The 24505-nt window shown below is 43.2% G+C and overlaps 1 pseudogene; it reads right to left on the bottom strand.

The window, feature by feature from the left end:
- Window positions 1-23110: 23110 nt before the first annotated feature.
- LOC125964128 (uncharacterized) lies at window positions 23111-23216 on the bottom strand (annotated as a pseudogene).
- Between the last annotated feature and the right edge of the window lie 1289 nt (window positions 23217-24505).

The raw sequence follows: 24505 nt of genomic DNA, 5'->3' as shown, positions 1-24505 counted from the left end.
GTTTTAAAGTCTATTTTTTCTGGTATTAGTATAGCCACTTCAGCAATGCTTACGGTTGCTATTTGCATGATGTATATTTTTTCATCCTTTTACTTTGTACACATTAGACTTTTGAATCCAAGCAGTGTCTCCTATAGAAAACATTTTTTAATACCCAGTTCGACAATATCTGCCTTTTGATTGTACTGTTTAATTCATTTACATTTAGTTTTTATTACTGATATGGTAGGATTTATTTATGTCTATCATTTTACCTTTGGTTTTCTACATGTCTCATGTTTTTGCTTTTTTGTTATTGTTCCTCCATTTTCCTTTTATAGTAAGTAGATATTTTCTACTGTAACATGTATTTCCTTTAATGATTTTTAACCACATTGTTTGAGTAATGGCTGCACTAGGGCTTATGTAATACATCTCAGAATCTCTTCAGATTTTTACTAGGTTCATTCCAGATAGAAACAGAAACTGTACTGTTATAGAGCTGTATGCTTTCCCCTCTTTTTTGTTTTTATTACATTTATATATGTTACATACTTAACAACATATTATTATAATAATTACTTCTCACAAGCTTATTTTTTCAAAGAGCTTAGAGAAGAAAGTTGAGCAAATAAATATTTTTGAGTTTGTAGGGTTAATCTATTTACCATTTCTGGTTCTCTTCCTTTCTTCCTGCGGATTCAGCTTATGATCTACTGTCATTTTTATTCTAACACAGCTTTGTTCTCACTGCCTTCATTGTGCCATATCATCAAAGATATGATATTTTTTTATGTTATATAGAGAACAATCCAAATATAGTCATATTGTTTAGGCACTTACCTTTTAAATTAGTTAAGAGAAGAAAGGAGAAGAAATTTGAAATTACAGTATCTTTGATAATTCCCTACACAACTGCTCTAGTCAGCATTCTTTGTTTTGTTTTTATGGCTTGAGTTACTGTCTGCTATCATTTAAAGAACTTCCACTAGTATTGCTTGTGAAGCCCGTCTGCTAACAATGAACTCACTCAGTTTCTTTTTCTGTTTCTGAGTTATGGTGAAGTATTGATGATAAGTTGTGGAGTGGTAGGAAAAACTAAAATGCGATGTGCTGTATGATGTATGTTTCACTGAAGTGTCTTGGTCAAATTCTAATGATTTATGATAGAAATCACATAAAGCAAGCATCACAATTCTCCAGGAATGTTCTGTAGAATGCTAATGTTAATGATGAATATGTGATCCCAAATCTTTCACTTGTATTGACCTTATCTCATTAATTCTTCTCCCAACAATGCCATAACTAGAGTTGAGTTCTAAAGTGTACCTTCCTCTTTTCCAATAGAAATGGTCCCACAATTTCAGAAAGTTCTCAAAGGTGAAAAAGTGCACACGGCGTTTATCACGTTTGCAAATGCCAATGAAAATGCTAAGGTAACACTGTCCAAAATGCAATATTCTTCTGTGAGGGCACCCAACTTTAAACAAATACACATATTCTAAATACAGCTTAGATCTGTGACATGTTTTGGCCAATGAAGTGTGAGCAGACATGATGGCCTTCAATGAGCAGCACAGGCCTTAAATGGGCTTGTGCAGTTGGGCTCACCTCTTATGTCTCAGTGAACTTTGTGAGAAGACAGGGCCTGGGACCTGCAGCCTCACAGTTGGGCTCCAGAGGAAGATGTGTGTTACAGACCTCAAACTGACCCAAAACACGGAGCAAAACCAGCCATCTAGAGGTCTAAAAGAGAGCCACTGCAGCTAGCCAATAGGTCCAAGAAAAATAAATTCTTGTTTATGGAACTGAGTTTTGGGTCGATTTGTTCCAAAGCATTATCACAGCAAGAGCTGACTCACAACATCCTCCAAATCATTGTTATGTAAATGGCTGCCACCATGCCTACAAGTAAGGTAATTGTGTACTCAAATTGTGAGAGTTCTTGAACTCTTGGTGCCTCTCCAACACAATGTACATGGCTAAATTTCCACAAATAAGTTCACTAATATACCACAAAGATCTCCCTAAGCTTTTATTAAATGTAATGCAAAGTTCTTTCTTTTCATTTTCTGCTTCTACATAGTTAAAATGCTTTTTATCAATGTAAAATGGCTCTTACCTTTTGGCTTCTGTCGTGAGAGTCTTTTGAACTCTGAAACACTGTAGGATATCACCTATAAATGGAATCTAAAACATACAACAATTGAACGAATATAACAAAAAAGAAGGAGAGTCACCGATATAGAGAACAAACTAATGGTTGCCAGTGCGGAGGGGGAGGAGGGGGCAATACAGGGGTGGGGAAGTGAGAGATGTGAACTACTGGGTGTACGACAGGCTCAAGGATGTATTGTACAACACAGGGAATATAGCCAATATTTTGTAATAACTGTAAATGTAAAGTAACCTTTAAAAAGGATATAAAATTTTTTTAAAAAAGAAATCATACTTAAAATTCGAAACAATTTAAATGTCCATCAACAGGAAAATGCACATATAAATTATTGGATTTCCCTACATGGGAATCCTACGTAGTGAGGAAAGTACATGAACTAGACAGATCTTTACGTGTCAGCACGGATGAACCTAGCAAAGATAACACTAAATAAAGCAAGTAACAAGAGAAAACAAAATACAATACGATATGCAGTTTAAGAATACTTAAACATGTAGCGTACATAGAAAGACATCCATGCCACTGATGGAGACCAAGTTCAGAAGAGTGGTTACCCAGGGTCAGCTGGGGAGTGGCTGTGTTTGGGAAAGTGGTCACACCAGAGACTCTTCAACAGGAATGGTAATGTTTCACTTCACACGCTGCCTGGAGGACGGAGGAGTGTCTGCGATGTTATAATGTGAGCACGCTGCATGTAAAAGCCATTGTTGACCACATCTAGGGGAACTGATGCGTGGGAGCTGGTAGTGGGTGGAGGCATCCAGAAGGTGGTGGTAGAAGAGGAACGTTGTACACGTAACGCCTAAGGCCTGACCAGAGGACGACCACTGCTCTAGAAACTGGACACAAATCCAACTTCTACGGCCAATCTTAGAAGACAAACTGAGGCATATTTACAATTTTAACACTTTATGTGCGCAAAAATAGATTCAATTCACGCACCACAAAGCGGAAGAGGTGAGGAGCACTCCAGCCACAGGAGCTGCAGAGATGTTTATTTTAAAAGGGCAGAAGCAAAGCAAGGAAACGAGTGATTTGCTATGGCTTTAACGCCTAGTTGGTGGTTTGTGACTGGGTGTCCTCAGCGGTGTTCGTCACCCTGAGGCGCTGACAGGCTTCGATTTGGGTTGGTTTAAGTAGGCGGCCGCATCGCTAGAGCCACCGCAGGCTAACGGCCTCCTTGCAGGGTTAATTTACTAACACCAATTGTCTGAGTCCTTCCTCTTACTCAGTCACTTCACTTCCTACGCCTCACTTTCTCTTCTCTAAAGTGGATATTCAGTAGTAAATTCTCTGTGGAGGTGTCAGTACAAAACAAAGTGATTATTAGGAACCACGATCATGTCCTGAATGCACGGAACACGTCACCGTTTGCCAACCACCGTGTCAAGTCAGCAGAAACGACAGAAATTAAGAGCTCTCCGCAGAAATTCACACACCCGTGCACCAGGTAAGGGACCACAGGCAGACGTTCACTCAGCCTTTCCTGTGTCCCTCACGGAGTTCACGCTCTCTCCTGGGCGGGGCGAGCACAGACACTTTGCGGGAGTTTAACTACTTTTAAAATGCGCTGATACAACCAGTCTCAGTTTTGTTTGGATCAGTCAGCAAACGCTTTTTGGAAACCCCCAATTCTCCACACCTCCTACCTTTCGCGCTGCCGTAGTCTCGAAGCTGCCAACACCGCTCCTCAGGCCGCGTCGTCAGGGGAGGCGGGTCTGCGTGCTGCTCCTCAAGCCGCGTCGTCAAGGGAGGCGGGTCTGCGTGCGGACGCACGGCGAGCGCGCGGAAGTCCTCGAGCCCCGCCCCCACGGGCCCTCCTGGAGGCTTAAACCGCAACCGCGCGGCTCGGGAGAGCGTTGATGCCCGCGCCAACACCAGGCCGCGCGTGGGCTCCGGAGCGCGGCATGGAGGGCCCGGCCTAGCTTGGGCCCGTGGCCCTATGTCTTCGGGCCGCAGCCGCCGGGCGGTGGGCGCCCGAGGGGCCGGGAGGCGAGCCGGGACCCACAGGAGGGTGTGGGCATCCTGTCTGCAGCCAGCGTCCCCGAGGCCGCGCTCAGACCATGAACACTCGGTGAAGCTGCGCCCGGACAGCGCGGCCGACTCCTTCTCGCGCTCTGAGGACCTGTGCGCGCTGCAGGGCTCGGTGCCTCTGCCCTCCGTGCGGGCTTCCCTGAGGGAGGGCCTGCTGGACTTAACGCCGACTGCCTCCGCGGGGTAGACTGGGCGCCGCTCCTGAGCACCCTCTGCCCCTGATCTGTAACCAGAGCTTCTTCCAGCCACGGCTTGTCGAGACAGGTTTGTACTTCCCGCTTCCAGGGGCCCTCGTGTGGGTGCTGAGAAGCGGGGTTTTAAATGGTTAAAGGTGGAGGGTGGGCACTAGAACCGGTGCCCGGTGCCCGGGTGTGCGTGCACTAGACGGGGCGTGCGGCCTAGGACTCCTGCCAGCTCGGTGACCCCGGCCGAGTGCCTTAAGGCTTCAAGGTCTCAGTGTTCTCATCTGTAGCATGGGCTTCACAGGACCCAGCCTCTGTGGCGGTTACAAGGATGCACTGGGTTAATGCTTCTAGACTCTACAAAGTAGAACACTTAGCACAGTTTGGAGCATCGTTAATTGTTGCACAGATGTTACCTGGTCTGTTGAGTGACTTTGCCTGGTACACACCAAAGCGATTAGGAAATAGATATATCCCAGCTTCATTTCCTTTCCATTCAAACAGGGCTCAGGAAAAAAAAATTTTTTTTCAATAGGTGTATCATATATAGTGGAAAGAGCAGCGGTGTCAAGGCAGCTTAGGGTTTGAATTCCAGGGCTGATGCTCTCTGTGGCCTGGACAGGTTTCTTTTGCACTACAATCCCCACACTTGTAAAATGACATTAAAAACCAGTCTTTCTGTGGGTTCTTAGAATTAATTAAGCAGGTTATGTGTGTAAAGTATCCTGGCACTTGAATGAGTTGTCAGAACCAAGGGCTGCTGGAGACGATGCTTCTGCCCTAGGTAATCTTGCCTTCTACTGGGCAGCAAGTAAACACAAGCACAGGAGTCAGTGCTCTGGAAGAAGTGAGTTCTGCTGCTACAGAGCACAGAATCTCTTTTTTCTTTGATTTAATTTTTATTCTATATTGGAGGATAGTTGATTTACAATATTGTGTTAGTTTCAGGTGTACAGTAAAGTGATTCAGTTATACATATATCCATTCCTTTTCAGATTCTTTTCGCGTACAGTTTGTTACAGGATATGGAGTAGAGGTCCCTGTGCTATGCTGTAGGTCCTTGTTGATTATTTTATATATAGTCGTGTGTATATGTTAATGCCAAACTCCTAATGTATCCCTCCCCGCCATCTTTCCCCTTTGCAGAGCACAGAAACTTGGAAGGGAAAGTTCAGGGTAGGATTCTTGGAGGAAGGGCCGTCCTTTCTAAGGATATGTAGAAGCTCCTGGGGTGGCAGGAGAAAGCAGTGTGTGTTGAAGTTTGAGAAATGTAGGAAAATATGGCAAAACTAATGTACAGGACTGGAACTCAGGGTTTGGGAAAGAAATGAGAGTTGATACTGAAAACTTAGTGGGGCCCAACAGAAAGGCGCCTTGTTTGTCCTGTCAGAAGTTTGGATGTTTATCCTGAAGGCTGCGGGAAACACCAAAGAACAGTGACATGGAATTCTGGTTTAGAGGCTCACTTGGACCTCCATGTGGAAGGCAGTTGATTGGGTGCAGGGTGAATTGTAATCTAAGGGTCCCACTTAAGTTATAAAAGGTGGGACCGGGTTTTGCAGATCTGAGAGAGAATGGGTGAGGCCTGGTGAGCAGTTAGAAAAGGGAGGGCAGCAAGCGTGGGTGACAGTTCACAGCTGCATCTTTTTGAGAGATACAGAGAAGAGTAGAAAGGGATTGGGGGTGGCGAGAGGATCTTACTTCATCTTCAGTGCTTTAGAGGGGCCTGGTAGACAGGTCTGGGCCCAAGGTACAGATGTGGGCTTTTGGGAGGACAGGTGTTTGAAGGCATGGTGGAGACTTAGGTTATCCACAAGAATATCCAAAGAATCATAGGTCTGAGAGTTTTTTTAAGTGAGTATATTTGAGGATGTTTATAAGCTGAGAGAAAGTAGCCAACAGAGGAAGGGTGTAAAGATCTAGGAGAGGAAGTGATTGTTCATTTGTTTTTGAAAAGCTGAACACTTGTCGTGTGCCTGGCCCGTTTCTAGGATGTGGGGTTCACACCATCTGTTATCTCTTCTGCAAGGACAGTTCAATTCATCCCCCGGTGAACAGAAGTCAGATTATTCTTTGCATCCCATTCAGGTGTAAGAACTGTTTTGTACCTCTGAAGGGAAGCAAGCTCTATCCTTTGGTCACCTGCTGATGATAATAGCATTGGCTGAGACCTGACCATTTACAACGAAGGCACTTCTGTAGGTAATAAGTTCCAGGAGGGCCCGAACTGAGTATGTCTGTTTCAGCATTTAGCATCGTCTAGCATCTGAGAGGCCGGTACATTATTGGCATATAGTAGACTTAAAAATGAATATTTGTGGATTGTCTGAATGAGTGGATGTGTGTGATTCATATCCTATTTGCAGGTCCTATGCCCTGCAATGGATTTTCAGTGTCAGGTTGTGAAAGTATTTATGACGGGGATTGGCATTGTTCCCTATCTAATGGATAAAGATTACACATGAAAGGACTTTACACTGACATCCTAAAAGCCTCATAGGAATTACTTAACAAAAAAATAAAATTGGATTCTGTATAATTTCTAATTTGTAAGCTGGCCAGAACACTGGTATTTCAGCCAGTCCTCTGGTAGTTCTGATGACGTCCCCATGATCACCCAGGCAGAATCAGAATGGCTTTAGGATTTGGGAGCCAAAATGTTCCTCAGTATTTACGGCTTTGCTAGTCCATTTAAGAAAATGGACTATTGAAAAAATAGCTTCAGACACAATATGGCATTTTATGATTTAGCATGAAATCTGAGAAATATAGAGGTTATCGGAAGCCTGCAATGGTAAAGTTCCCTCTGCTATTGAAGTTATTGTCTTTCAACAAAGATTCTACATCACTAATGCTATATATATATATTTTATGATATTCAGGTTAATTTCCAGTTCTAAGGAAGTAATTGGTTGGTTGGTATGAGAGATGGTGTGGCTTCCAAAGGTGAAAAGTATTATTTTGTTGTAATTTCCGGCTACCTAAGGATGGGAGAGGCCCAGGACACTGCAGTCAGTATATTATGTGGAGCAGGTTATATTGTGGTTTATTTATGAACTTTTACATGTTTATTTTCTTCTTTGCGGTATGTGGGCCTCTCACTGTTGCGGCCTCTCCTGTGTTGAGGAGCACAGGCTGCGGACGCGCAGGCTCAGCGGCCATGGCTCACGGGCCTAGCCACTCCGCGGCATGTGGGATCTTCCCGGGCCGGGGCACGAACCCGTGTCCCCTGCATCGGCAGGCAGACTCTCAACCACTGCGCCACAAGGGAAGCCCACATGTTTATTTTCTATGCAAGTTTGTGTGCTCCTTTTTGAGTTTTGGTAGATAAGTGTTTTGTAACTTTGGAATACTTGGAGTTATATACATATATATATATATATATATATATATATATATATTTTAATGTAGTAGTTAAAGCCGTTGAGTGTGTACTAGTCTACCTAGGTTCAAATTCTGGCTTTACCCTATGACTTCCCTGTGGCTTCCTCTGCTCACCTATTAAAAAGGAGGATAATAAGACTGCTGTGGTGAGTTACATACTAAGTGCTATTTAAGCATTTGCTATAATGATTATGTATACTCGAAGGCAAGGAACTTGCCTCTTGATCGTCTCTGTATTCCTAGTGCTTAAGAATTCCTAGTGCTTTCCTAGTGCATTGTCTTAGGATAGAGATAGCTCAGTATAGTTCTTCTCACTATAAAGTACTGTTACGTTGATAGTCTTTGCTTGTGTACTCATAATCTATGACATATCTGCTGAGGACAAGGAAAGGAATAGTTTTAAAACTGCAATGGATAACAAAAGATTGTATGATGTAATGCCTTTATTATGTAATTATAAAACTAACAAATGATCGTGGTAGAAAATTTGAAAAACTAGACAAAAGAGAGGTCAACAACATTTGGAGTAACTTTCAGAGTGTAGAGTTGTTCATGAATATTAGTGCTTTCATATTTTCCAGGACTTTAAGTAGACTCTGCTTCTTAAGAGTCTATTCATGATATTTTACTTTAATGATGTTTTCATCATGGGGACACACACACACAGAAATCTGTCAGAAAAAAAAGGCATGTAAATCACTGATGTTTCAGATAGCCACATGAAATAAAGTGAGAAAGGTCAACAAGCTGAAAGAATGTGTAGTAGCATCTTCTTAATTGCTTACATAACTCTGATAATTACCTGTTTGTGGATAAAGTAATTAATGGGGAATCTAATTCAAGAAAAATGTATGAACTTCAAGCCTTCTGGAAGCCAAGTATTTCTTTCCACAAAAGGTTACTTTCTACAGCCGTACTTCCTTATTACCAGACAGGGAAAGAGTATTGTATGGCAAAGGATCTTCCTGAAGGAGGGTGCTTCCCACACTGATTGTCATAAATGACTTCGGAATTACTGTTGCTGTATTACCAAAATCTTAAACTAGGATATTTTTGACAAATGCGGTCCTTAGTTAATTTTTAGAGCTACAAACTGTCAGATGGCTCTGAAATGACAATTATCTGGCTATTCTTCAGGGTGATCACAATACGGTAATGACCTTGAGGTATCACTAAAAAGCAGGAAGGTGTGAGTCTTCCTTTGGTGCCAGAGTGAAATGCGAGTTGGAGTTGGAGTTGGAAAAGAGGCCCACAACCAAGTGCTAGAGAAGGAAATGTGAGGTCGTTAGTGAAAAACCAGGTTGAAGTTAAGGTGAAGAGGCATGAGGAAATGGTCAACTGTTACAGTATTACAAAGATCATCAAGAAGCATATCCATGAATGTGGTTTGTATTGCAATCTGCTGAAAAAGAGACAAATATCCTGGCCTGGCCTTCATGGAGATTATATTTTATTGATTCTGATAATAGATTATTGTTGAAAAGGGCCTCCTATAAATTATAACCATGCAAAGGCAGCAAGATAATTTTTTTTTCTTTATGTATGTGTTTCTCATTCCTACTCACTTCTCTCTTAGGGGAAGAGAAAATCACACACACAAAAAATGTCAAGTCTCAGCTATTCATTTTCAAAATAATTTTTTTCCAAATTCCAGTGGAGGCAATAGGTTAACTGTTAAGATTTGTAAGGCCCAAAAGTCTAGATTTTTACAAAGTGTAGCGAAATTTTATTACATAAATAATAGCTTTGGAAAGAATATATGATGATGCAAATATGGCAAAAGCTGGCTTTTCTTCCGTGAATGGCTTCACTGTCTTGGGAGAAGAGGCAGAGAAGAAATCAAAGTAATTAAACATGGGGTGGGTTTTCCTGATAGGGGACTCTAGTGCTTTAAAATAGACTAGATAATCCTAGGGATAATCTGAGGGTAGAACAGACCAATGCCTCATTTCCAGTCTGGTACCCTGGAAGAAAACAGTGTATTTTCTTTGAGGTCTTGAGAGGTTTTTCTTCTGCTTTGTTTTGGTTTTGGTTCATTTTGTAATCAACCTTATTAAGGTATCATTTACATACAATAAAATGCAGACATTTTTAGTCAACGGTTCAGTGACTTTTAATTAATGTATACATTTGTTTAACTACCACCCCCATAGATAACAATTCTAAAACCCTAGAAAGTTTCCTCCAGGCTTTTGCAAAAGTATCCCCATCTCCCACCCCAAGGCAACCACGGATCTGTTTTTTATCTTTAGAGATGACTTTTGCCCAGTTTACAATTTCATGTAAGTTGAATAATACAGTAGGTGCCCTTTTGATCTGGCTTCACTTGCTCAGCATATGGTTTTTGAGATTCATTCATGTTGGGATGTTTTAAACCAGGACTTTGGCCTGGGTGGCTGATGTTGTCTGAAGGCACCTATAGGTACATCTGAGTCTCTGGCATTGTCACTGTCTGTTCTTGGCTCCGTATTTTCAACTTTACTAAGAAGCACAAGGTTGAAGTAAGGAAGATCATTGTCAGTATAATGGAGGTGAAGTGGGTTCTGTTATATAATATTCTCAGCATAAATTGACCTGCTTGGAATCATTGTGTTGGTAATCGACAAGGATACTCTTCCTCCAAAAACCTTGATACTATAAACCTTCTAAAGGACGCTGTCCTAGGACCCTTCTTTTAATTTTCATTTTTTGGGAAACATTTCTGGAAAAATCAAATGCTCACAACCTGAAGGAAGCAATTATTCACCTGAAGGCTGACTCTGCTAAAGTTGAGTTGTCCGACCTTTACATGCTGATAGAACCCTAATAGCCTTGCAAAACAATGCTCTCTTATTGGATATAAGCATATAGATTGTTAAAGGTGGACGTGTATATGCATTAAAGTGAAGAAACAAAGAATCTTTGAGTTTCCCTTGCTGGTTTTTTTTATTTTTTCATTTAAGTTTCTATAGCGTATGCTAATAGTTCAGGGAAACCTCAGTTTAGTTTTAGGTCCACTCTACGTAAATGTTGAAGTACTCCATGCCCACCTTTTTTCTACCTTTGTTCTTTTCTTCCATCTTTCCTTTCTAACTTCTTATAATCCATTATACTTAATCCTGCATTTGCTGAGGTGGCAATTAGTGTAGGAAAATTGAAAGCACTGTGAAATTTTGCTGTTCAGAACGCATGTTGACCAAATTCTATATTGAGAAAAGGTTTGGATTTACCCAGAGTAACCCTTTCTCAGCGTCTTTGAATAAAGGCCATAGAAAGTGGGCTATATATAGTATCCTGACAGGTATGTAGAACTCATAGCAATTGCCCTAAAGAGGTTACCTAGCGTAGATGCGTATGAATGCATTTAATGATTGTTTTATTGGCAGCAGTGCCACCATACACAGTCTGTTTTGTTTTATATCGTTCTCATTACCTGCTGTTTACCACTGTATAATGGTAATGGCGTGGTTTCTATGGCTTGTGAATTTCATGGCCAAATAATATGTAATTTATTGCACACTTCAGTGTAGAAGATGGAGACTCCATAACTTTTCACGTGCTCTTTGCCCCTTTGGAATGTATTACACTGAGATCAGGCAATGTTATAAATTTATTTGAAATGGGCATGATAGCTAAACATCAATTAGGACTGATGGGCAATATTTCTTCTTCCAGCAACATAACCGTTTTTAAAGACTAAGCCATTGAAGGTGGAGTCACTGAACATGGGACTCAGTTCACTGGGATCCTTCTTAGAAAAATAAAGGACAACTTGAATTGGATTTGTGTGGCTTATTCAAGTAGTAACTAATCAGCCACATCTTGGTGAACTTAATTTGTCACAATCGTTTGGTATTTTATTAACTCTCTTCCCCTTCTTCCCCCGACTCTCACGAGAACGGATCATGAGTATCTTAAAACATACTAAGTCGTCTTCCATCCCTGTTAATCTAACTACAGAAGCACACTTTCCTTATCCAATGCAACTTACTGTCTTTTAGAGTAGCTGTGGTTTTAATTCTCTACAAAATTAAAACCAGCAAAGAGAAGCATTTTCAAGGAGCCACACATTGTAGAGCTTTAGAAAGAAGACTTTAGAATTAAGGGCAACTATATCAATTTATAGCTAAAGCACCTGAGGCCTAAAGTAGGAAGGTAACCATCAAGGTCAGGGAAGGGGTGGAAGATCAGGTTTCAAGCTGAGGAAGAGTCTACAGGGACTCAATCTGAGCAGGTCAGAAACTGAAATGAGGCCACGAATGTTCTGGGAAGGCTGGCATCTGGCCTCAAGTGTGGGATTCAGACAGGGAGTGGGCCCGGGGAGAACTGAGCTTCTGCAGTAGGCAGAGAAGTCCACCTCCTCTCCGGAAAGTGCCACTGACATCAGGGAGTTGAGGGGAAAGAGCAATGAATTCCAGTCCACCTGAGAAAGCAGGCCAATCTAATTAACTCTGAATTTAGGCTTATTTCAGATACTTCTTGAGAAAGAACTTGGACAAGAGCAAGTCCCACGCAGCCTCTTTTAAATCCATGCCCAGTATTTTCTGCTGGAGCTGCTTAAACCCTCCAAGTGACTCCAGTATTTTAATTTCACTCTGTATTTAATTCCGACAGTTTTATGATTGATTATCTAATGGGCAAATAAGTAGGGTCACAAAAGAGTGTGAATGTATTTTACAGGATGAGGATGGGCGGAGTGGAGCAGTCTGGAATAGGACACCAATAAAAAGGGATCTTGGTAAAGAAGAATGTCTATTAGAAATGGAGAGGAATTCCCAAGGGAATTAGTGCCTGACACCACGCCCTTCTCTCTGCATGTTTAGAAGCTAGTTTCTAATTTTATTTTCATAGGAGATGTCCCTGTGATGAATTGTCTTTTACCTCCACACTATTTATCACATGGACATATTGTGAAGTTTGTGTGAGAGAAAGCAAGTATTAGAATTTGTCTTGCAAGCAGCTATAAGCACTGCCTGGAACAGTCTAGGATAGAAGGAAAAGGAAAGGAAACAAAGGAGAAAGACAGCTAATGATGCTGGAGTCTCTCGCTAGGATTTGTGGTATCTCGTTTTGAAACTAAGTACAGAAAGTCAGAACTTGACTGATTGTTTCTTGATCACGGTTTGTTTTCATTTTTGCTTTTTTCTTGCTCTCTCATCAGTTATTCCAGCCAGTGCCATGTCATTTTCAGTTTCAGTAAGCATGCCTGTCTTGTTTCCATTTGCATTATTCATGCAAACGTTGATTGAACTGATGACCCCGAGTTATCACGGAAACATTAGATACACCAGTGGATACATTTCTTAATTTTAGAAAAAATTACCGAGTGAAGGTTAAAATAACTCCTCTTCAATTTGTCATTTAAAAAAGCTTCTCCTAACATACAATACCTCATTGCCTAACAATGCCAGATAAATGAAGAATTCCTATGTATTCATGAATGCAAGCTAGTCTGTATATTTTTTGGCAGGTATGACCGTTACCGAGGGTAATGGCCTTGTTTGCTGGCCATGTCCTGTCTCCTAGAAAGTTGTACTTTCTGTTTTCTTTCAGTTGGTCCATTGGATATCAGAGGTGAATTTATAAAACTATACTTCCCTTTACACTTACTTTGTTTTGTTTTGTTTTGTTTTACTTGAAGTATAGTTGATTGACAATGTTGTGTTTCAGGTGTACAGCCAAGAGATTCAGATATATATATTTCTTTTTCAGATCCGTTTCCTTTATAGGTTATTACAAGGTATTGAATATAGTTGCCTGTGCTATACAGCAGGACCTCGTAGTTTATCTACTTTATACATAGTATACACTTACTTTGTGTGATCCACGCTGGTCAGACCACATAATTATTTTCACATCTGATATAATTTTTTCAGGTCCAACCTCAAATCTTTGATGAGAAGATATTTTAAAATAAGTTTAGCGTGTGTGTGCTCTAAATCCAACAGTAGTTAGTAGAGATATGGTTTTGCACTAGGTATTCCTCTCTTTTTTGTTCTCGGCCAACCAATTGAAAATTAGTTTTTATTTTCTGGTTGGTTTGCTAGATGTTTATGACTATAATAAAAGTGTTAAATTTTCTCTCATATCTTAAAGCACAATCTGAATTAACAATGGATATTGTGCTATACATAGGGGCTGTGATATAAATATAGTTTCTAACTTCAAAAACATATAGCCTAGAAGGGAACACAGACACATATGCAGCAATTATGGCAACTGCATCTGTTTACTAAGTGAAATAGTACTGAGATGGATAAAGTGCTAGCAAGCCTTGAACAGCCAAATCAGCTTCAAAAATAGATGCGCAGTTCTTTAAAAATCTTTTTAACATTTTTCCAGCTACATGTAGAATATAACTTAGCATAAAAACGGTATGGGTTTGAGGATATGGGTAGGGGGAAGGTTAAGCTGTGACAAAGTGAGAGAGTGGCATGGACAGATATACACTACCAAACATAAAATAGCTAGTGGGAAGCAGCCGCTTAGCACAGGGAGATCAGCTCGGTGCTTTGTGACCACCGGGATGGGTGGGATAGGGAGGGTGGGAGGGAGACAAAAGAGGGAGGGGTTATGGAGATGTATGTATATGTATAGCTGATCCACTTTGTTATATAGCAGAAACTAACACACCATTGTAAAGCAATTATACTCCAATAAGGACGTTAAAAATAAATAAATAAGTAAAAGAAGACTGACTCATCCAATTAAAAAAAAGAAAGAAATTCTTTTCTCCTGGATTCAAGAGAAGGGATGAAGTAAAAGGATGAGGAAGAACAAGAAGAGGAAATGTGAGTGTGGAGAGGGTAGGAAGAAGAGCAGAAGGCAAATAAGTGTATGTGCTTCCCTTGCCATCCCTGACTTTTTTTTTTTTTTTTTTGCGCTTCAGGAAAACCCAAAAGCCAGAGAAGAGCACGGAGGTGGTCACCACTGCATGTGAACAAAAAGGTGGAGAGAAGAGAATGGTGGTAATCTGCGCAGGCAACTGGAGGATGACCTGAGTGCATCTCACCAGGGAAGAGTCCCCGTTCCATAGAACCCCTGAAGATGCCAGGCTCTTATGTTTAGATGGGGGGCTGAAGGCGTCTGTGGGGTCACCACATACATCACTCCTGGAGGTGTTGTTCACATTGTGTTCTTTGTAAAGAGTGTCCCTGGTGAGGTTCAACATCTCCCTCTGCAGGACCCAGCCTTGCCCTCCCAACCCGCCAAGGTCAGCAGGCAACATCCCCAGTAAATCACCAGGTGTGGTGAGATATCTGGAGTGGCCCTGGTACCCCCCAGTTCAGGCGTCCTGGGGAAAGGGTGAGGAGGACAGAGGCACCGGGGCTTCTTCTCACGCAAGCAGACAGCTCACCTGGCCCAGCGTTGCTGCATCCCTGTGGGCACGTGGTAGCCCTGGCATCCGGTAGGGGACACTGCAGGATCCACACCTGGCTGGGATTTGCCCACCCCCTGGGGACCCCGCAGCCTCTGTGGAGCCCCACTGAAGGGCCTGGGTCACCTCATGGCACCATTTCTCAACCTGAGGTTCTATAGATTTTCCATAGATGTGTAAAAATTGAATACAACACACACACAAAATGAAGGCAATTCAAAGCAATGCTAATTTAGGATGAGTTAAAGGGCCAGGTTTCCAAATTAATTATGACCTTAAAATTAGATAACAAATACATCTGGTTTTATTACACGCTGAAAAGCAGTGTCTTCTACAAACTTTTCATGTTGGGATACAGCAAAGCTATAGAATTTATGATTCTATGACCACAGCATCAGGATATTTTAAAATTAAAAAGCACAGGCAAGTTTGGCTGGGGTGTTAAAGAAAGAAAAATGATTATTAGGGGAAAAGGGAACATTGCAGTTCTCTGCCCACTTCCACTGTGCTGGTCTCATGATGGGCCGTGTTGCGTGTGGGCTGGAGGGACAGGGTCACTACTCCCACCTGTGTCATCAGACCTCCCACTCCTCACAGCGCCCAGGTGGGAGGGACCCACACTTTTCACCCTGGAGCCCCAGAGCCTCCCCTTTCCTCTGCATCACTTTCACTGTTCAGGGGACCAGTCACTTGAACGCCGCCCGGCCAAATGCCCAGGTTAAATCGCCCCTGTAGGACAGGTCTCTCTGCTACCAGAACACACTTGGCAAAGAGCAGCAAACAGGCCCCAGTGCCCTGGGGATGTGAGCCCTGGGGATGTCAGGGCCCAAAGTCACTTGCAGGGTCTGAGTAGCCCCCTGGGTCCCACACACCGACCCCAGGGAGCCCACCTCCCCACTGACTCCAGTCCCTGCCTTTGTGTGGCAGGTTCTGGTCTGACACCTGTGAGGACTGTGACCTGGAGGCCTCAGCCTGAGACTCAGAGGGGATGGAGCTTGTGCAGCGTCTGGCAGCTTAAAGGAGACACGAGGCCAAGGAAGGAGGGCCGCCTCTCTGCTCCCCCTCCGCTCCTGAGTCAGCTAGTGAGTGCCGGTTACTTCCTGTCGGAGCTGTACAGATTTAGCATAAATTTTAGATACATGTCTTACTTTTAACAGTGAAAGGCTGTTACATCAAGCAAAATTGATCTCCTCCTCGGTTTTTTTTTTAAACATTTCTATGTAAGATAACACACAAGTATAGAAAAGCACCCTCCGCAAAGGGAGGGCTCAGTGAATTACAATGGGCGCTGCACTCTGGGGAGCAGTAGTTTTTCCCTCTGTGAAAGCCCAGATGCTTCTGAGAAGCTCCTCTCAGCTTCCTTACTCTGGCCCGACCTCCACAGCGGAAATCCCAAAGGGACTGGATTCTCCCAGCCCTCCAGCACCCTCCACTACTTTCTGATTGTGCTGCCACACTCATTTTGAGTTATTTGTGTGTAAATCACTGCACTTGGAATATACATGGAGTAACTGATTTCATTCTTATAACCGAATAAGTTAGCACTTATTCTTCTCCCCTTCTACAGGGGGCTGGGGACGTCCTGTATATTGAACTGGGTGTTGGTAACAGATGTGTTTATATTTACAAGAAACCATAAAGCTCTACACTTAAGATCTGTGCCCTGTACAATACACCAAGTAAACTTCAATTAGAAAGAGATGGCAAAAAAATTTCCCCACAAAACAAACTTCAGGGCCCGGTGGCTTCCTCTGATTTCTACCAAACATTTAAGACAGAAACGATGCCCATCTCCTACACACTCTTCCAGAGAACAGATACAGAGGGAACACACCCACACTGCTTTCATCGGACCAGGAGAATACTGATGTCATACCCGCAGCAGATATTAAAGGACAGGAGAAATTACAGGCTAAAGACTTCTGAACGTTGATGTCAAAATCCAAAAGCAAATATTAGCAGTCTAAATCTAGAGGTTTTCAGAAAGGAAGGAAACTAGGATTTCGTGGCGGTATTTCCAATGGTTGATGTGGACAGGATCACTGGGTGTTTGGGTGCTGCCTGGGAACGTGGAGAGAAGGGACAATGGCATCGGGTTAGTGGAATGAACATTTGGTGACAGAGATTAGGAGGGCCTGGGTCATCCTCAGAGACAGTCCTGGGATGGGGTCTCTAGGCTGTGGCTATGGAGGGGTCCCTCTAGAAGGGCATGGGCCTCTCTCCTGTGCCACTGCAGGGTCTAGGGATGGATGAGGAGTTTGTAGGGGCTGGATTTTGATGAGGAAGGATGAGCAGGGAAGGTGCGCCCTCAGAGCCAGTGCAGCCACGGCCCCTCCCCAGCCAGGCCGTAGCCCAGGCTACTCAGACAGTTGCTCACATCAATAGTCAGGCGACAGTGGGGCACGCCAGCTTCACCCACTAAACCACTAAGCACAGCCCAGCAGGCCACTGTCCTCATTAATCAGCACTACCTGTGCATCCAGGGCTGGTTGTTGAAGACCAAGCTAATTTGTTAGAGACGTGCCATGTGGGCAACTGGCTTGGAGAGACCAGGGCTCTGAGCCACGTGGGGACAAGCCGACCACTGCTCAGACCACCAGGAGGCTCACCCAGTGTGTGAAGACGCTGAGGGAGGAGGGACGTAGATGGGACCCCCTGATCCTTCAAGGGACCTTCTTTCAGGGATATTTAAGAGCTGTGGGGTCAGGGATCAACATGTAAGGGGGGCAGCAGGTCAGGCATGGGCCCTCCTGTTGGCTCAGACCCCTCCTGTCCTTGGAGCAACCATGGGGCAGGCAGGAGGATTGGGGGGATGGAGGGAGGGGAGCCCTGGGCTCAGGGGTCCAGAGCACCATCTAGAAGATTCAGGGGTTCAGGGATTTCTGTCCCAGGGAACCAACTACATTCCTGTCCCACATCCATCTGTCATCAGCTTTGCGACTCCGGGAAAGTCACTTACAATCTCAACATTTTAGTGCCATGTACCATAAAATATGGTTCACAGCACCTGCCATGAGTTCCCCACGGGGCTGATGTGGGGATCCCAGGAGATGATGACAGATACTCTTCACAAGCTCTAAAGCATCACACCCATAACCTTCCCCACTCCCCTGCCCTGTGGCATCCAGGTCCCCTCTCTGGAGGCAGCACTACCACATTTCTTGCTTATTCTTCCAGACATTTAATATTTGAACACTTAGGTAGCACTTATGAAGTAACCATCATTTTTCATCAGGGTCTACCTGATTTGCTGTATTAAGCTTCATCATGTAATACTAATAAGTGGGCCCTATTGACATTTCCATTATCACAGAACAAGGAACCGAGGACAGAGGGTCTGCATAACTTTCCCAGGTTCATGTGGCTTCTGGTATGATTTGAATCCAGACCATCAGGCACCAGCCCCACTCTGTCGGTCACTGTGCTGTGCTCCCTTTCTGTATTATCTCACTAAATAAAGTCATGTCCCCATGCAGTCAGCCTGCTGGCTATTTTAAGTGCACACCACATTGCAACACCCTCTTCTCAGCCCAGCTTCGATTCACTTGACTCCCCTAGACTCCCCTAGGAGGCTGGTGAACAAAGAGAAGAGACGTGTGACCTGGGAATGAATTGACACCTCTGCATGGTCTTCTCCCAGCAACATATCAATAGTTCTCTCAGTTTTTGTTGTGTTTTCCTGGATCATGACTCGGCTACCAAGAAGAAAAGGAAGATTATAAAGGAGTCAAACACAGGATGCACAAGAATATCATCTGCGATCAAGATAATCTGCTGGCCATCCGCAGCGGTGGTTCAGGCACATCAGAATCAGCATCTGGCCAAACAACAGGGTAGGGACACAAATAGCACCCCCACTAACCACTCCATTGAAGGTACCGTGGAAATAATACCAGCAAGTAGATTCAGGAGAATGGCTGTAGTTTGTACAGCAGAGCCTGGATCTGGCTGAGGGAGGATTGGGCAGGGAAGGTGCCCACTCAGAGCCCGTGCAGCCACTGCCCGCTCTTAGCCAGGCCTTAGTCCAAGCTGCTCAGACGATTGGTCAGTTTCTAGTCAGTGAGACCCTGGGGGCCTGTAAACTTCATCTGTTAAGCCACCAAAACACCAGCCCAGTAGACCCTGTTCCCAGCTAATGAATATTAACTGCTCATCATCCAGGTTTGATCAGTTGAAGATGATGCTAATTCTCTGTGCAACTGTCATGTGGGCAGTTGGTTTGGACTGTCCTGGGTTTTGAGTCAGTTAGGGAGTCAAGTAGACTACTGGTCATTCAGGGTGGTCACCTGACCACCAGGAAATCTCACTGCAAATCAGCTGCTAGAATCAAGTGCTGAGGGGGAAGGGAGGGGAGATGCACACATATTTGGATACCCCGGTCCATCAGGGGGTCTGCATTTGGGGGAAAGACATTGTATTTGGGGTCAGGGATTGAAACGTAGAGCCAGGAGGTGGGTCCAGATTTGAGCCATTCTCTTGGGCCAGGCACCTCCTCTGAGTGCCAGCTGTCTCCCTGCAGCATCCTTGGGGCAGGAGGATGTGGGAAAGGGAGCGAGGAGAGCTCTTGGTTTGTGTATCCAGGGCATGATCTCATGTCCATGTGTTCAGGAATCTCTATCCCTCCCCTGCCTCAGACCCATCACTCATCAGTGTTGTGACTCTGGGCAAGTTACTCAATCTGTCTAAATTTCAGTGCCCTGAACCATAAAATATGGGTCACAGCCCCTACTCTGCCCACCCCACAGTGCATCACAAGAAATAATATTCTTTCCATGAGCTCTAAAACGTCTTACTCATGTCATCAATGTGAAAAAGTAGGCTCTATCCTCCTGTTTGTAGCCTCCTAGGTGCCCTTTCTGGAGACAACCTACTTATTCTTCCAGGCATTTAATACTTGAACATTTATGTAGGTAGCACTTATGAAGTACCCATCATTTTTCTTCAGGCTTTGTATTTACTAATTTTTAGCCTCAGAACATAATACAAATAAGCAGGTCCCACTAATATTTCCATATCACTGGCCAGGGAACTGAGAAACAGAAGGGCTAAGTTACTAACCTTCCCAGGTACACGTGACGTTCAAATAGGATTTGATTTCAGGCCATCAGGCACCAGCACCCATACTATCCTTCATTGTGTTGTGCTGACTTTGTACCTGTCTCATGTAAATAAAGTTATCTTCCCCATGTAATGAGCCTGTTGGGTATTTTAAGTGCACACTCAAATGCAAGGTCCATCTTCATAAGCCCTACTTTGATTCAGGGGACTCCCCGGGCAGCTAGTAATAAGGAGATCTGAAGTTTCACCTGTGAATAAGTTAAGACTTTTGCCAGGAAGATGTCAACACCTCTATTGTGAATGTATTTCCTAGGAACTTGTTTCAGGAATATGAAGAGAAAAAGACAAGGATTCAAACCAAGGATACATATGGGGATTGATCCTCCGTGAAGAAAATATACTGGCTGGCCCTCACCGTCATTCAACAGCTCAAAATGAACATCTAGTCCCAAAGGGTTGAGCCTCAAATATCATCCCATACAAGCCACTCCATTGAAGTCACTGTGGGAATTCCATCCTGAAACTGATCAAGAGTAATGACTATAAAAATGTTGTCATATTATCTTTGATTGAGATATAATTCACATTCCATCAATTCACATTTTTTTTTAACTGTGTGATTTGGCTGCTTTTAGTGTACTCAGGTTTTGCAATGAACATCTCTAATTCCAGTACATTTTCATCATCCCCAAGAGAAACCTCATACCTAGTATCAGTCATTCTCATTCTGTCCTCCCCTTTCACCCCAGCCCTGGGTCTTTCTGTCTCTATTGATTTTCCTATGCTGGACCTTTCATATGAATAGAACCACACAATGTGCGGACTTCTGTGTCTGACTTTTGCAGTAAGCAAAATGTATTCAAGGTGCATCCAGGTTGTAGCATGTATCTGTCCTTCACCCTTTTAATGGCTGAATAATATTCATTGTATGGATATAACACATTTTAGTTTTCCATTCCTCAGTTGGCGAATAGTTGGGTTGTTTCCACTTTTTGACTATTATGAATAATGATACGACAATATAACACTCATGTACAAGGTTTTGTGTGAACATATGTTTATTTCTCCTGGACATATACCTGGGAGTGGAGTTCCTGGGCCATATTGTATCTCTGTGTTGAACTTTTTGAGGAACGGCCAAACTATTTTCTTTTTCATATTTGCACCAGCAATGCTTGAAAGTGCCACTTTCCCCACATCATTGCCAACCCTTGTTTTTAAAAAAATTATATGGCACAATAGTGGGTATGAAGTGGTATCTCACTGTGGTTTCAGTTTGCATAATTTTGACTAATAATTTTGGACATGTTTTCATGTGCTTATTGGCAATTTGTGTCTCTTCTTTGGAGCAGTATCTATGCAGATTCTTTTTCTCATTTTTAAAATTTGGTTATTTGACATTTTATTGTTGAGTTGCCAGTGTTCTTTACATATTCTGAATACTAGGCTTTATCTGATATATGACTTGCAAACATTTTCCTTCATTCTGAAGGTTGTATTATGTCTTTCTTGATGGTGTTCTTTGAAACACAAAGGATTTTAATTTTGATAAAGTCCAATTTCTTTTTCCTTTTGTTGCCTGTGCTTTTGCTATCATATTTAAGAGTTCATTGCCAAATCCAAGACCATGAAGATTTATCCCTTTTTTTCTTCAGAAATTTGTATAGTTTAGCTCTTATATTTAACTCTTTGATCCATTTTAAATTCAAAGTCTATTTTGTCTGATATTGGTATAGACACTCCTGCTCTCTTGTTTACTATTTGAGTTTTCTCACTGAGTTTGGAATTCCCTTGTCTATCCTTTAACTTTCAACCTGCTTGAGTCTTTTGATCTCAAGTAAGTCTCTTGTAGACAGCATATAGTTGGATCATATGTTTTTACCTATTCTGCCAATCTCTGTATTTTGATTGGAGAGTTTAATGCATTTACATTTAAAGTAATTGCTGACAAAAAAAAGACATTTCTGCTATTGTGCTGTTTCTTTTCCATCTGCCCAAAGCTTTTTTGCCCCTCATTTCCTGCATTCCTATCTTTCGTTGTGTTTAGCTGATTTCTTACAATAAAATATTTAAATTACTTTCTCACTTCCTTTCGGGAATATTCTATAGCTATTTTCTTTGTGTTTACCATGGGGATTACCTTTAACATCCTAAAATTAAAACACTCTAATTTGAACTTATACCAGGTTAAACTCCACAACATCCAAGTTCTTGAAGCTAAAAGAGCATCCTACTATCTCAATGCAAAAGACCTTCTCCAAGACACACTGCAGTTTCTGCCTGGCTGGGACATTGCCCCAGAGTGGGGTTAAGTTTAAGGAGTCGAAGGAGGCATACATTTCCATCCTCTGGATCACTGCTCACCAAAAAATACATAATGCCAGGCACATATGTAATTTTGAATTTTCTAATGAACACACCAGGAAAATGAAAATGGTGAAGTCAATATAAATAATAGATTTTTAATTCAGTATCTGCAAAATGTTAGAATCTTTACATGTGGCACGAGAAATGTGGTCATATTACGAGGGCTTGAGAGCCGCATGGGGCAAGATAGAGGACAAACAGCATGCACTTGAAACTCTAAGAAGTGAACGCTAACAGGCAGATGGGGCCTGGAAGTCCACAGTTGAATAACAGCCCGTAACAGGGTGATTATGGTGGGTTTTTTTCCTGCCTCTGTCTCCCAGCTTACGCAAGGCACGCAAAGTCCAGCAGCAGCTGAAAGTTAAAACCATGGGATCAACCTTTTATTTCTAGCCAGACAAGTGAGAAAGTGGGGGGCTTGGATGTTGAGGAGTGAGGGGGTCATCCCCATTGGTCTTTTTCTCCCCAGTTACCACATCTCCCCTGCAACCTCAGTGATGGCAGAGGCCTTCACTGAGAAATGGCCTGTGTCTCTGGACAAAGGAACAGGTTAAGAGGCTCCTATTGTCTGAAGAGTGTGGGGGCATGCCTGTTATTTTCCTTTCTTTTCTCTTGCTATTTAAATTGACAAGAACAGATACTACACTTGATCTTAGCCAAAAGGCTGAGATGAAATAGACAAAATAAACTTTAAGCTAAAATTACTGTCAAGTATAAATTTTACTAATATAGTAATTCCAAAGGACCAAAGAGCAGGGCAGTGGCTTTATTGAGAACCCAGGATTTCCGAGTGTCCACCATGCTCAGTCACTTTTAAATCATCAGCACAGCCCTATAATTCAGAGATTTAGGTGAAGTGACTTGCCCAGGGTCACACAGCTAAGTGAGAGTCTTCTGGGACCAACAGTAACTTTTGCAAAGGCGTCTCTTGCTATACTTAATCACTGCCACCATCTGACACTCACATTCTTTCTTTTTATACTATTCTGTTTCCTTGGGTCAAAGAATCCGACCCCTGAATTAAGGTTAAATAGGAATTAGTGGCAGATCAAAAGCCAAAATCGCTTCAAGATATTCTTTTAATTCCCCCAAGTAATGCCTTTAGTCACAAAAATATAGAACAATATAGAAAATTACAAGTCAAGTGACCTTAGTGTTCACAGGCAAGCACTAATACATTTTTATGTACCATGATCCTATTAAAATAGAAATAACTATGAAACATTTTCTGCGGAGAAGCAGCTCCTGCAACAGGCAGCAGAAAGGGACAGGAAGGCTGCATGGCGCCCAGGCCCCCAATGGCCTAGGTCTCATGCTGCAGCTCACTGTTGATGCGCCGGAACGCTGCTTCCTTCTCGGAGTCTAGGTCTTCAGCGGCGACAGGGAAACCCAGCTCAGGGCCTGGGGGCAGCCTCAGAGGCTCCCCTTGCCGGTGCGGCAGCAGAGGAATCCTGCGTTTTCGGGGCCTGGGACTGTGAGATGTGCGGGAGCCGTTCCTCCAGGGCCGTTTCTGCCATCTTGTTGCCTCTGCATCTTTGTCAGGCTGGTTTTTCCTCTGGGAAACCACCGGAGCTGCAGAGGGCGACGGAGGGCCCTCCTTGCTCCCTGTCTTCGCAGACTTCTGGGGCAGCCCTTGCGGTATGGCGGGACCCCTCCTTCTCTTCACTGGCGGGAAACCTCGGGTGGAGCTCTATGAGCTCATGATGGCGTTTCTTTGGGGGCAGGAGCTCATACAAGTGGTCTACAGTTTCCTGGCGGATCTGTCCTCTGCCCACTTGGCGTGGAGGTCTCTCTGCAGAGGTCCAGGCCTGGGCACGAAGAAAGAGCTCCCCAGGGGCCTAAATGCAGATCGTGCGCCCCCGGTGTCATCGGGGCCGCTTCTCTGGTCTTCGTTCCTCCCTGTGACTGTGGAGACTTCCTCCTGCTCGGTCATCCCCTGCCCGCTCTCTCCCAGGGCCCTCAACA

Source organism: Orcinus orca, chromosome 3, assembly GCF_937001465.1.
Source record: "Orcinus orca chromosome 3, mOrcOrc1.1, whole genome shotgun sequence".
Classification (NCBI taxonomy): domain Eukaryota; kingdom Metazoa; phylum Chordata; class Mammalia; order Artiodactyla; family Delphinidae; genus Orcinus; species Orcinus orca.
The sequence above is the reverse complement of the archived record's forward strand: the minus strand, read 5'-3'. Positions and strand labels throughout refer to the sequence as shown.